This window comes from Neofelis nebulosa, chromosome 14, assembly GCF_028018385.1.
Source record: "Neofelis nebulosa isolate mNeoNeb1 chromosome 14, mNeoNeb1.pri, whole genome shotgun sequence".
NCBI classification, from domain to species: Eukaryota; Metazoa; Chordata; class Mammalia; order Carnivora; family Felidae; genus Neofelis; species Neofelis nebulosa.
This window is the reverse complement of record NC_080795.1, coordinates 70,522,918-70,534,193: the sequence shown is the minus strand read 5'-3', so window position 1 is coordinate 70,534,193 and position 11,276 is coordinate 70,522,918. Positions and strand designations below refer to the sequence as shown.

Here is an 11,276-nt window from a genome sequence, read left to right as displayed (position 1 = left end):
TGGACCCCAGTCCCCAGCAGGAGCAGAGGGTAGGTGCCAGAGGTGGCAAGGGAAGGGAGGGGACAGCCAGGAACCCATCCGAGGAGGCAAGAAGGTGATAGGAGGCAGGACTTTACGTCCCAAGCACAAATTCAGATACAAGTATTCAGAATTTCAAGACCGCTATGGCAGACCATTCAACTCACTCGGAGAACCTACCCACCCCCCCACCCCCCATTTCTGCCAGCCAGAATAGCTGAAGGCTATGACCCTGCTAGCCAACATGGGGTCAGGGCCTTGGCAAAGTTACTCACCTTCCCCGTTTATAAAATGAGGATAGGAAGAGCACTCCTACATCAGGCTCATTTGAGAATCAGTTGACCTAATAACGATGGCCAACTCTGAGATAACACTCGCCATGTGGCCCCCACTATTTCATGTGCTTTACAAATATGAACACTTTCAACCCTCATAACAAGCCAGTAGATGGGTTTGCACTTTACAAAAGAAAAACCTGAGGGCGCCTGGGTGGCTCAGTCAGTTAAGCGTCCGACTCTTAATTTGGGGTCAGATCATGATCCCATAGCTTGTGAGTTCAAGTCCTGCAGTAGGCTCTGTGCTGACAGTACAAAGCCTGCTTGGGATTCTCTCTCTCTCCCCCTCTCTCTCTGACCCTCCCCAAGCTCGCTCACTCTTGCTCTCTCTCAAAATAAATAAGTAAGCTTAAAAAAAAAAAAACAAAATTAAGGCACAGAGAAGTAAAGCAACTTGCGCATACCCCCACAGCTGGTAAAGGGTAAGTGTCATGGCCAAGATTTGAGCACATCTGCCGAGCTCCAGAGTCTGCCTCTGGGCCAATGCCACACAGCTCGGCCCCTAGAAAGCCGTGGACGCTGGTTCTGGCTTCGTTTTGGGTCATCCTCACAATGAGCCAATGAGGTAGGTTTTAGAGGAGAACAGGGAGGTGAAGAAACCTGTCCCAGCAGGACTGGCTCCAGGAAAGAAGAGGCTGTGAACTGCAGGAGTGGGGAGAGATGGGGAAGGGGGGGCCTCTGACCGCAGGGACCTGCATGGATGACTAGACCATGGGCTCCAGGAATAAGTGGAAGGTTTGATTTGGAGGGACATGGGAGAATGGTGGCTGCAGCCCCAGGGTGCTAACGTCCTAGGTTATCAGGGCAGGACAGCTGCTCAAAGATCACTGAATCTGAGTTTTAATTTTACGGTTGGGGAAACCGAGGCTGGAGGAGAGAAATGGCCAGTCTAATGCCCAGAGTCAGGAAGTAGAGTGCTGGGAGCAGATGACCCCCCCAGCCAGAGTGCTTGGCAGGTCAGTGGAGCGTCCTGAGCGCCTATCAAGGGTCCCAGGTCCATAAACCCCTCCCAACAGGCTCCTGGATAACCCTTGATACCACAGTCCCAGGCACAGCCGAATCCTTATAAAATAAAACTCCTTGCTATCAATGACGCAATTTCTGACTAGGGTCACTTTCATCGTTTGTAAATTTAGAGGAAAAAACACAAACCCCACTAGCTTGGAAGTCAGACAGACCCGGGTTTGAAAAGGGCTCTACCACTGACTGTGTGATCTTAGGCAAATTACTTAACCTTTCTGAGTTTCAGTTACCTCATCAGTAAAATAGCTCTGAAGTGAGATCACTTCATGGCAAACATAGATTTCTGGAACAGATTACATGGAAAGGAAAGGAGGCTACAGACTGTAAAACTTCCCTGCTGTGCACAGCCGGCACATTGTAGGCGCTCAGTAAAGGCCATTCTGAATTCATTAGAGGCCAAGCCTCCAAGTTCATGGGCCAGACAAGTCTCGGAAGAGATGTCAATTCTAGAACCACCTAAAAGCACCTACCAGACATCTCCATCTAAAGCCCAAGAAGGGAAAATACCACAGGATTTGGAGAGGTCTGAAATAGGGCTCGGAGACAAGACTGGGAGGTCCCGGTGATGGGCGGCTGGGAGGGAGGTTGAGGAGGAGGGTAAGTGCGAAAGAGCTTGTATTTTTGGAGGTGTTTCTCCTATTTAAGGTGTTGCTAACCCCCTGGTTAAACTCATTTTTGATTCTTGGCAGGAAAACACATTCAGGCTAAGCAGTGAGAACAGACCCTAGCTGGGAAAGTACTCACCGACTCTCAAGTCTCTCTTGTTTTACTGCAACTGACTTGGGTTGAACAACTCGATTTGAATAATTGCACTTTGAGGATTTCTAGGGGAAGTACCCAGGGTCATCTTCTGACTGGAGATTCTATGACACGAACTAATTCTGTAAGTCTGGAAGATTCCCCTGGACTGCAATGCATGCATCCTACAAATACTTTATTGCCCACCCAGTGTGTGCAGATGCTGTATTAGAGACTGAGGACACGCAGGGAGCAATATGGACACGGCAGAGGGCTTATGAGCACCAGGGGAAGCTTGCAAAACAGAATCACACACGGTAATAAGCACCTGATGGAAGAATGGTAAAATGTGCCCCGGGTGGGTAACTCAACAAAGAGGTGACACTGAGGAGGAGACTGAAGGGTGGAGGGGAGTGTGTGGGTCTCCTGGGGTGGCCAAAGCTCCACAGACTGGGAGGCTTAAAACCATAGAACTTTATTCTGTCGCAGTTCCGGAGGATGAAGGTCTTGAATCAAGGTGTCCATGGGGCCATGCTCCCTCTGACACCTGAAAGGCAAGGTCCTTCCTGGCCTCCCCTAGCCTTTGTGGTGGGCCAGCAACCTTACACACCACATGGCTTGCAGAAGCTTCCCCACCCATGTCTGCCCCTGCCTTCACACGGCCTTCTCCCCATCTGTCCATCTCTCTTACAAAGACACCATGACTGGATTGGAGGCCATCTTGATCCAGAATGACTTCATCTAAACTGGATTATGTCCGCACAGACCCTATTTTCAAATAAGGTCACACTCACAGTTGCTGTGGGTCAGGACTCCAATATGTCTTCCTGGAGGACCCAGTTCTATGCAGTACAGAAAACAGCACAGGTAGGTGAGGAGTCAGCAAAGCCACGAGCTGGAGATGAGCTGGAGGGGCAGGAGATGGCCCCTTGGGGGACACAAAGAAGCCACTGTGAAGAGGGGAAAGTGGGTCCAGGAGACAGAGAGAAACTGTGGGGACTTCGCCAGCTCTTCACGCTCTGAGACCGGCACGCCTCTTCCAGCTCATGCGCAAGTGGGCGTCGAAGACCTTGACATACAGGCAGGGAATCACGGCCCCTGCATCTCCATTGTTTGAGGTACCACGCCGGTGACTGGCAGGCCACCCTGGGGAACTAAGAGTGAGGCAGAAACTTCCTGGCAATGATGTGCTCTCCACTCTGGAAAACCAGAGGCGAAAAGTACCCCGTTGACTGTACATCACGGCTTGAGTGCATCTTGGCAGGCAGCCAGGGAAGCCAGAAAGTGTCCTCCTTTGCAAAAAACATGGCACTTCGGTTATATATATAAAATATATTTTGGTCTTTGAGAGATATATATACACACACGAACTTTTTATATATATCTTGATATACATGCTATGTCTATATATGATATACATGCTTGAAACTTTCAGCCATATATAAATATATAAAACACATATATTTTATCATATATATATTTACATATATATATGTATGTGTGTGTATATATACACACATACATATATGTGTGTGTGTGTGTATATATACACACATACATATATGTGTGTGTGTGTGTATATATATATATATATATATATATATACATATATATATATATATATAAATAAATAAAACCAAAAGGCTTTTGCTTGAAATAGAGGTTTATTTTCTGTGCCGGCTGTCTTTGGTCTAAGGTCATTCATTCATTCCACAAATATTTACAGAGTGCTACCATGTCACAGGTGGGGTTCTCAGTGGGGGCTAAGACAGAAATCCCTGCTCCCCCCACCCTGGAATTGAATCTCCAGCGAGATAAGGGGCACTAATGGATCAACTCACACAATCATGAGGCACGGTACAAGGTGCCAAGAACAACGGAGAAAAATAAAGGCAGGAAAGAGAAGAATGAGAGTTGCAGAGTGGTGGGGGGGGGGGGTACGACGGTGAATGTGAAATAGTGGCCAGGGGAGGCCTGGCTGAGGTGGTAAGGCCAGAACAAAGGCCCGGAAGAGCTAAGGGAGTGAGCGGTGATGAGGGAGTCCAGCAAGAGCAAGCTGTTGAGCAGAGCTCGAGTGTCTGCGAGAGGGCAGGGGCAGGATGGCAGGTGGGATGAACAGGACAGAAGGAACGAGGGCACGGTCAGGGTAGCGGGGCTGGTTCACATGGGCCTCCCAGACCGTTGCAAGGCCCGTGGCTTTTACTCTGAACAGGATGGGAAGCCTGCGGGGGGGGTTGGAGCAGAAAGGTCATGTGCCCCAGCTTGATTTCCAAGGGTGACTCTGGCTGTTGCTGTGAGAACAGATTGTAGAGGGGCAAAGGGCAGACGCAGAGACCCGTCAAGCGCTGTCGTACTAATGCAGGCAAGAAGTGATGGCGGCTGGGACCCAGGTAGGGGCTTTGGGGTGGTGAGAGGGCATGATATTCTGGGTATGGTTTGCTGATGATCTGGATAGGATAGGTGAGTGATGGGGAGACCAAGGTCAGCTGACTCCAAGGCTGAGCGACTGAAGAGTTGGCGTTGTCATTACCAAGGATGGAGAAGACCACAGAAAGGTGGACACGAAGCCAGGGGAATCAGAAGTCTGAGACGCTGGCGAGACTCTCCAGTCTGGAGAGTGTCTGCCTCTTCAGCCTCAGCAGGAGAAACACAGCATGTTGGTCGGGCCCTTGAGAGGCCTCTCCTGCCAGCCTTGACCTAGGGGCCTCCTGTACATCCTCAATTGCAGAGCGTTCTTGAGAGCATCCTTCCCAGGATGACCTGGGAAGAGCTCACAATTCAGCATCCCCCGGGGGAGTCATTCTCACACTCAGCACCTACTAAGTGCCAGGAGCATGTGATCTATGAATAAGACCCTACCACGTACTTACCACCATCACCACCTGAAAAAAAAGAGGAATGTAACGTACAGAGCGCTAAGTAACCTGTCCATGGTCACACTAGAAGATGGCCGCTGTCTTCACTCTGCACACAGTGATTTCCAGCCAAGGTGGAGGGACTACTACCGGAAGGGCGGGTTTTGTCAAAGCCGGGCTGGTGCTGTGGGGAGGAGACCGGCTGGGGGTGATTTGAGAAGCTCTCTGTTCCTCCTGGCAGCTGTCTTTCCATTCTTACCCCTCCTGTGCCCCTGCGCTTAGACTGTTGATCGAAAGGCACCACTCCACCTGCACAGCCCTGAAGTGCAATGTTTCCCCTGGGTTGCAACCCCACCTCTGGGCTGTCCTCCATGTTACTCTGAACCCAGGGGCTTCTTCTCCCCTTTCTCCCAGGAGGGGAGGATCTCAGCTGCAGTCCTTGGGCTACAAAGGGTCCAGGCCCAGTACCAGGAGTTAACTGCACCTCCCACGTGTGCACTCTTGACCCGAGGCCATGAATCCAGTTCCTCATGGGAGGGACAAGATGGGTGGAAGGAAGCAGAGACAAGAGGGCACAGGGATGCCCCAGGAAGAGAGACTCAGTGGGAACAGCTTCAGATCCAGCTCATGGAAAAGCGTCAGGACTCAGGGAGCAGGACAGAATAGGGTTCCAGGCCACTGCATGGGGCAGACAGAGGCAGCACAGCCTTGTCAGCCACACAGGAGATGAACTGTCTTGGGGGTGGCCGGGAGGGGAGAGGAGGCGGGGGTACCAAACACCTGGTCACTGACTGTGGGTCAGAGGAAGACAGAAACTCATGCTGGCAGAGGGAGGTGTTTTCTGAAGTTCATCTCTGCGACAAGTGGTCCGGAATGGGACAGAGTATGGGCGAGTCCTAAAGCTTGTGCTAGGCAGTGTCCAGAAGAAAAATGGCACCATGATTAAAAAACCTGCCCATCTGGGTTTGAATCCTGGCTCTGCCATTTATTTAGATTCTCAGGCAAGTGAATTAACCTCTTATGCCTCAATTTCCCCCATCTCTACAAGGGATGAGAACCCCACCTGCCTCGGGGTTGGTAAGTGGCATGAAATAACTCCGAGCCTGAAGCCCTGACATGGGGCCTGGTTCACACAGTTGGTCCTCCCGGCTAGTGTATCAGACGACTATCTGGGCCAGGAGTCAGCAAGCCTTTTCCATAAAGGACCAGAGAGTCAGTGTTTTGGGCTTCGTCAGCCATATAGTCTCTGTTGTGCATTCTTTTTAAAATTTTCAACCCTTTGGAAATGTAAACACCATTCTCAGTCCAAGGTCCTTACAAAAACTGACCACTGACCAGATCTGGCCTGCAGACTGTAATTTCACATTCCCCGGTATAGATGGAGATTGAGCCTGGAGATCCAGATGTGGCTGGGGCCAGGGTCCTGTTGGCTGGTTTCCTGTACCTTACAGGGCTGGGCTAGGGACAATGGTGGGAAGAGCCCTGGGCACAGGGGGAACAGCAGACTCAGTGATGAGAAGCCTGGACAGGTGATGCAGAGGAAATGTGGTAGGACCAGGGACACGGGGAGGGCCAGGCAGGGCTGCTGTGTGCTCTCACTCTGAGCTTGGACCTCACCTGTTGGCATCATGGCATCACAGTCTAAGAGACACAGGAAGCCAGAGCCTCTGAGGACAGCAGGCAGTGTGACATTCAGAAGAGGGGACTGTTTATCCTCCCCAACATTTATGAACCATTTACCATGTTCCAGGCGCTGTTCTAAGCCACGAACAAGACAGAAATGACCAGGCTCCACGCCTGGAAGTCCTGGCTGACTTCCTGCACCTTTACTTGCAAGGATGTACTTGTCTCATTGAACCCAGCCTTCATGGGTTCCTGGTCAGTCTCTTCCTTGGGGCATAGGGACCTGGAAGCCTGTTATTCTGTCTTTGTAGAGGGAAAGGAAGAAAAAGATCTGCTGACCATGAAGTGGTAACTAGACAATGACCCCGCCTTGCTCAGCTGGCACCGTGGACAGGGAGCCCTTAGTACGTGGTACCCAGGAAGATCCTTCTCACCACCCCCAAAATCAAGGTTGTAAGAGGCTCCTAACCGTGGGCCCTGACCATCTAAGGGAGCGGCAACATGTAGCAAAAAGCTGTTGACTATCTCTCTCCCAAACTGAGAAATAAAGGACTTATTATAAAAATAGCTGAGTAGTTACTATGTTTCAGGCGCTTGATCTCATTTAGTCTTCAGAACAACCTGATGTGGTGAAGTATCATTGTTGCCATTTTACAGATTGGAAATTGACTCAAGTGAAGGTCACTTGTTATTATGACGCCATAGTGAAGGTGTCCAAGGTCCCTCCATTCACAACAATGAAAAACCTATGCACTCTGTGCCCCAGACACAGTGACCTTCCTTTGGCTCCCGGCCAGCACTTCATCCCTTGGAACCAAGTAGTAAGTTGTATCTAGCACATTATCCTTATTTTATCTTCACTCTCCTCCTGTGAGGAGGCCTAGACTCATTGCAGGACACGTGGCCGATCCCTAATGAATACACCAGCAATTGACGGGTGGCTTGAGTTTTTCTTCTTACCCAGAAATGAGAGTAACACCACCTTACCCGTGAGAGCCGCAGGGCATTGAGAAGTCTATTCTGAGCATGCTGCAATAGCGTGGCAGAATTAAGGTGTCAAAGGAAAAACGAAGTACTTCAGAGAGGGCATGAAGAAAATGTATTTGAAGCTGGCTGCTGGTTTTCAACTTGTAACTGCCCACACGCCTGCAATCGGGGGGAAATGAAATCCAGCGGACAGGGTGGCCTCAACGTTCAGAGCAGGGGCCACGAGGATTTTCTGTAAAAAGCCAGATAGGATGTAGTTTAGCTTTCGCAAGGCCACAGGTTTCTCTCACAACGATGGAGCTCCATCGCTGCTGCGGGAGATCGGCTCTGGACAACAGGTAAGTGAATGGGTGTGGCCGCGTTCCAATAAAACTTTATTTACAACATCAGGCAGTGGGCCAGATTTGGCTTGTGGGCTGTAGCGTGCTGATTCCTGGTTCAGAGCAGACACAGCAGTGTGACTATTTCATGCGAGCCGATGATGCGACAGGCACTCCACATACTTTCTCTCTTTTGAGTGGATGTCTTTTCAATAACAGGTGTTTGCTGTGTGCTCACCACAGGCCAGCCGCTGTTCTCGGCATAGGGTTTCAGTGCAGAAAAAGGCAAAACCCTGCTTACATGATGAAAACCCTGTCTATGCCCCTCCCCAGGAGAAACCATCACCCCAACTTTCCAGAGGAAGGAAAAAAGCCCAGGGGGGACATCCCAGAGCTTGTGAGGAGCAGAGCTGGGCTTCCAGACCAGATCCCAAACCTCGGGTCTGGCCACGACTTTGTGCCATCCTGCAGTTTGGGACCAAGACCCTGGATTCCAGCCCAGAGGCTGCATCTGCTAAGCACTCTTCCCGAGCTGAGCTAACGTGTGGCTGTGGGCACCTATTGTGGGGCACTGGCCCAGCTTCCAGAAATGCCCCAAAGCAGAAACGATGGGGTGGAAACCACCAGCCTCTGGTAAATGCAAGAGAGGCAGCTCCCTAGGGCACCCCTACACGATGGCCCAGACGTCCCTGAGGACACAGGGGGGCTCTGACGGGGCCCCACCCTCAGCAGCCGCACAGACTGGCCTGGCCAGGGCGGCCGAGGGCCAGGGGACAGAGCCGATGAACACAGCCCTGCTGTCTGAAGGCCCGTCTGCGCAGGGCATGGTGGGAGCCGGCCTGCCGTCCTCTTTTTATGGTTTTATGTGGCTTGGACCCTGAAATAAAAGAGCTCTCTGTGGAAAGGAATGAAGATGGGAAAGGGAGAGAGAGGAGGGATAGACTTTTCTAGAGTTTCCGCTTGGTGCTAGGCACTTGAATTGAACACTTCATCCACACAGAGGGGTGGGTATACAGCGTTGCTCCTGTCTCACAGACCAGGGATTGGGCAAAGTCTTTTTGTAAAGGGCTGGGTAGTAAAAAATTGTGAGTTGTGGGCCATGTGGTGTCTGTCACACCTACTCAACTGTGCCTTAGAGAGTGCAAGCGAGGTATGCACCCCCTGTCGCCATAGAGACAATTCATCAAGGAACGAGCATGGCGGGCTGTCAATAAAATTCCATCTGTAGAGGGGCGCCTGGGTGGCGCAGTCGGTTAAGCGTCCGACTTCAGCCAGGTCACGATCTCGCGGTCCGTGAGTTCGAGCCCCGCGTCAGGCTCTGGGCTGATGGCTCGGAGCCTGGAGCCTGTTTCCGATTCTGTGTCTCCCTCTCTCTCTGCCCCTCCCCCGTTCATGCTCTGTCTCTCTCTGTCCCAAAAATAAATAAAAAAAAAAAAAAGTTGAAAAAAGAAAAAAATTCCATCTGTAGATACTCTGAATTTCCCATAGTTCTCATGTGTTAGGAAATAGCATTATTCTTTTGAGTTTTTATTTTTCAAATGTAAAAATGAGGGGCGTCTGGGTGGCTCAGTCGGTTAAGCATCCAAGTTCGGCTCAGGTCACGATCTCACAGTTTGTGGGTTCGAGCCCTGCGTCCGGCTCTGTGCTGACAGCTCAGAGCCTGGAGCCAGTTTCAGATTCTGTGTCTCCCTCTCTCTCTGCCCCTCCCCAACTCGTGCTGTATCTCTGTCTCTCAAAAATAAAAATTAAAAAAAAAAAGTTAAAAATATATAAATTAAATTAAATCAAATGTACATGCAAACATGTAAAGTTTTAAATGTAAACAACATTTGAAAACATAACAACCATTTTTAGTTTCTGGGCTGTACAAAAGCAGCAGTGGGTTGGAGGTCGCCCACAGGTCATAGTTTACTGACCCCTGTCCTACATGATGTCACTGCAGTGTGGGAAGATTCAGTTCATGCCTGGATCACATCCTTAAGTGGGTGACTCAGGAGTCTAACCCGGAACCTAGGTTTCCAAGCCACAAGTACAGAATTCCTAAGGACAGTACGGATGATAGCAAAAGTCTATCTGTTTTTGACAATTGCAAACAGAACCATAAAGGCATTCATTCATTCATTCGATCATTCGATCAATCATTCATTCACTGATCTTTTTAAATGTTCAGGACCATGAGGTAGGAGATGTTCACGTCAAGAGCCTCTTTTAAGCCTTATGACAACTCTTAAGAAGGCTGGCGACTTACAATGGTCATTCCCATTTCACAGATGGGAGAACAGAGGTGCAGAGAGAAGCCCACATTCATTCCATTTTCCCAGCTGCCTGAGCCTGGTGGGGGTAAGACCTTTCCTTATGGAGCGTGGCAACAAATAAGTCACATACGTAAAACGAGAAGGCTGAAAAGTGGATTTTTTTTTTTTTTTTTTTTTTTTTATTTTTTTTATTTTTTTGGGACAGAGAGAGAGACAGAGCATGAACGGGGAGGGGCAGAGAGAGAGGGAGACACAGAAGCGGAAACAGGCTCCAGGCTCTGAGCCATCAGCCCAGAGCCCGACGCGGGGCTCGAACTCACGGACCGCGAGATCGTGACCTGGCTGAAGTCGGACGCTTAACCGACTGCGCCACCCAGGCGCCCCTGAAAAGTGGATTTTTAAGGTTGAAAAATACGCACAATTGTTCCAGATGCGGGGCCAGCGGGTGAAGCTCAGGGAGGGGTCCTTTGGGCCGAGCCGCATTTTAGCCATCAGAGATGGGCACCTGGGCAGCAAGAAACAGAAAGGACAAGGTCCAAAGTGGGGAGATAGAAGGTTGTGTGGAGGGCAAGGGACCTACCAGCTTCGCAAAAGGCGCCACAGCCCCTGGGGAAGGGGGATGGGTTGGCCAGAGGAAGGCCTGAGGCCCCTGCCCAGAAGACGGGATGAGCTGCAGGGCGCTGGGGACTCCTGGGGGCCATCCGCTCTGCTGTGACAATTCAGCAATGGCCAGAGCCTGAGGCTCTCAGTCTGCAGCCCCCTGGGGGCTGGGAGCAAGGCTGAGCCGCTGAGCCCCTCCCTGCAGCCCCGACAGGTGAGGTGGGGGCGGCCCGAAGCCCGAGGCAGTAGCGGCCACCACCTGGCTGGAAGGCAGGCACGGGCTCAGCAAGAGGAGAGCTTGTGATATGTTCGCCTGGGTTTTCCTATTGAACCATTCAAGTCTCCCAACCTGATGAAAGGTTGTATCTATTTTTAAAGGTTTGTACACATAAACCACGTGCTATGTTCTCTGCCGACAAGGAACTTGAAGCTTGGAGCAGCGATGCCCTGGCTGTAGGAGGCCAGGGGCCCTGTTCTTTGCTGCCTCCCGGTCCTCATGGCACCGTGTTTCTCCGGTGTCTG

General features: G+C 50.8%; 1 long non-coding RNA gene across 1 annotated transcript in view; it reads right to left on the bottom strand.

The window, feature by feature from the left end:
• The window catches only part of LOC131494627 (uncharacterized), a 371,492-nt gene that overhangs the window by 105,821 nt on the left and 254,395 nt on the right, over positions 1-11,276 (bottom strand). The window contains exons 7-10 of the long non-coding RNA XR_009253501.1: positions 10,574-10,659; positions 7,580-7,811; positions 6,587-6,895; positions 2,121-3,406 (exon numbers count right to left, since the gene is read on the bottom strand). This is a non-coding gene — a long non-coding RNA (uncharacterized LOC131494627). The remainder of the gene's footprint in view (positions 1-2,120; positions 3,407-6,586; positions 6,896-7,579; positions 7,812-10,573; positions 10,660-11,276) is intronic.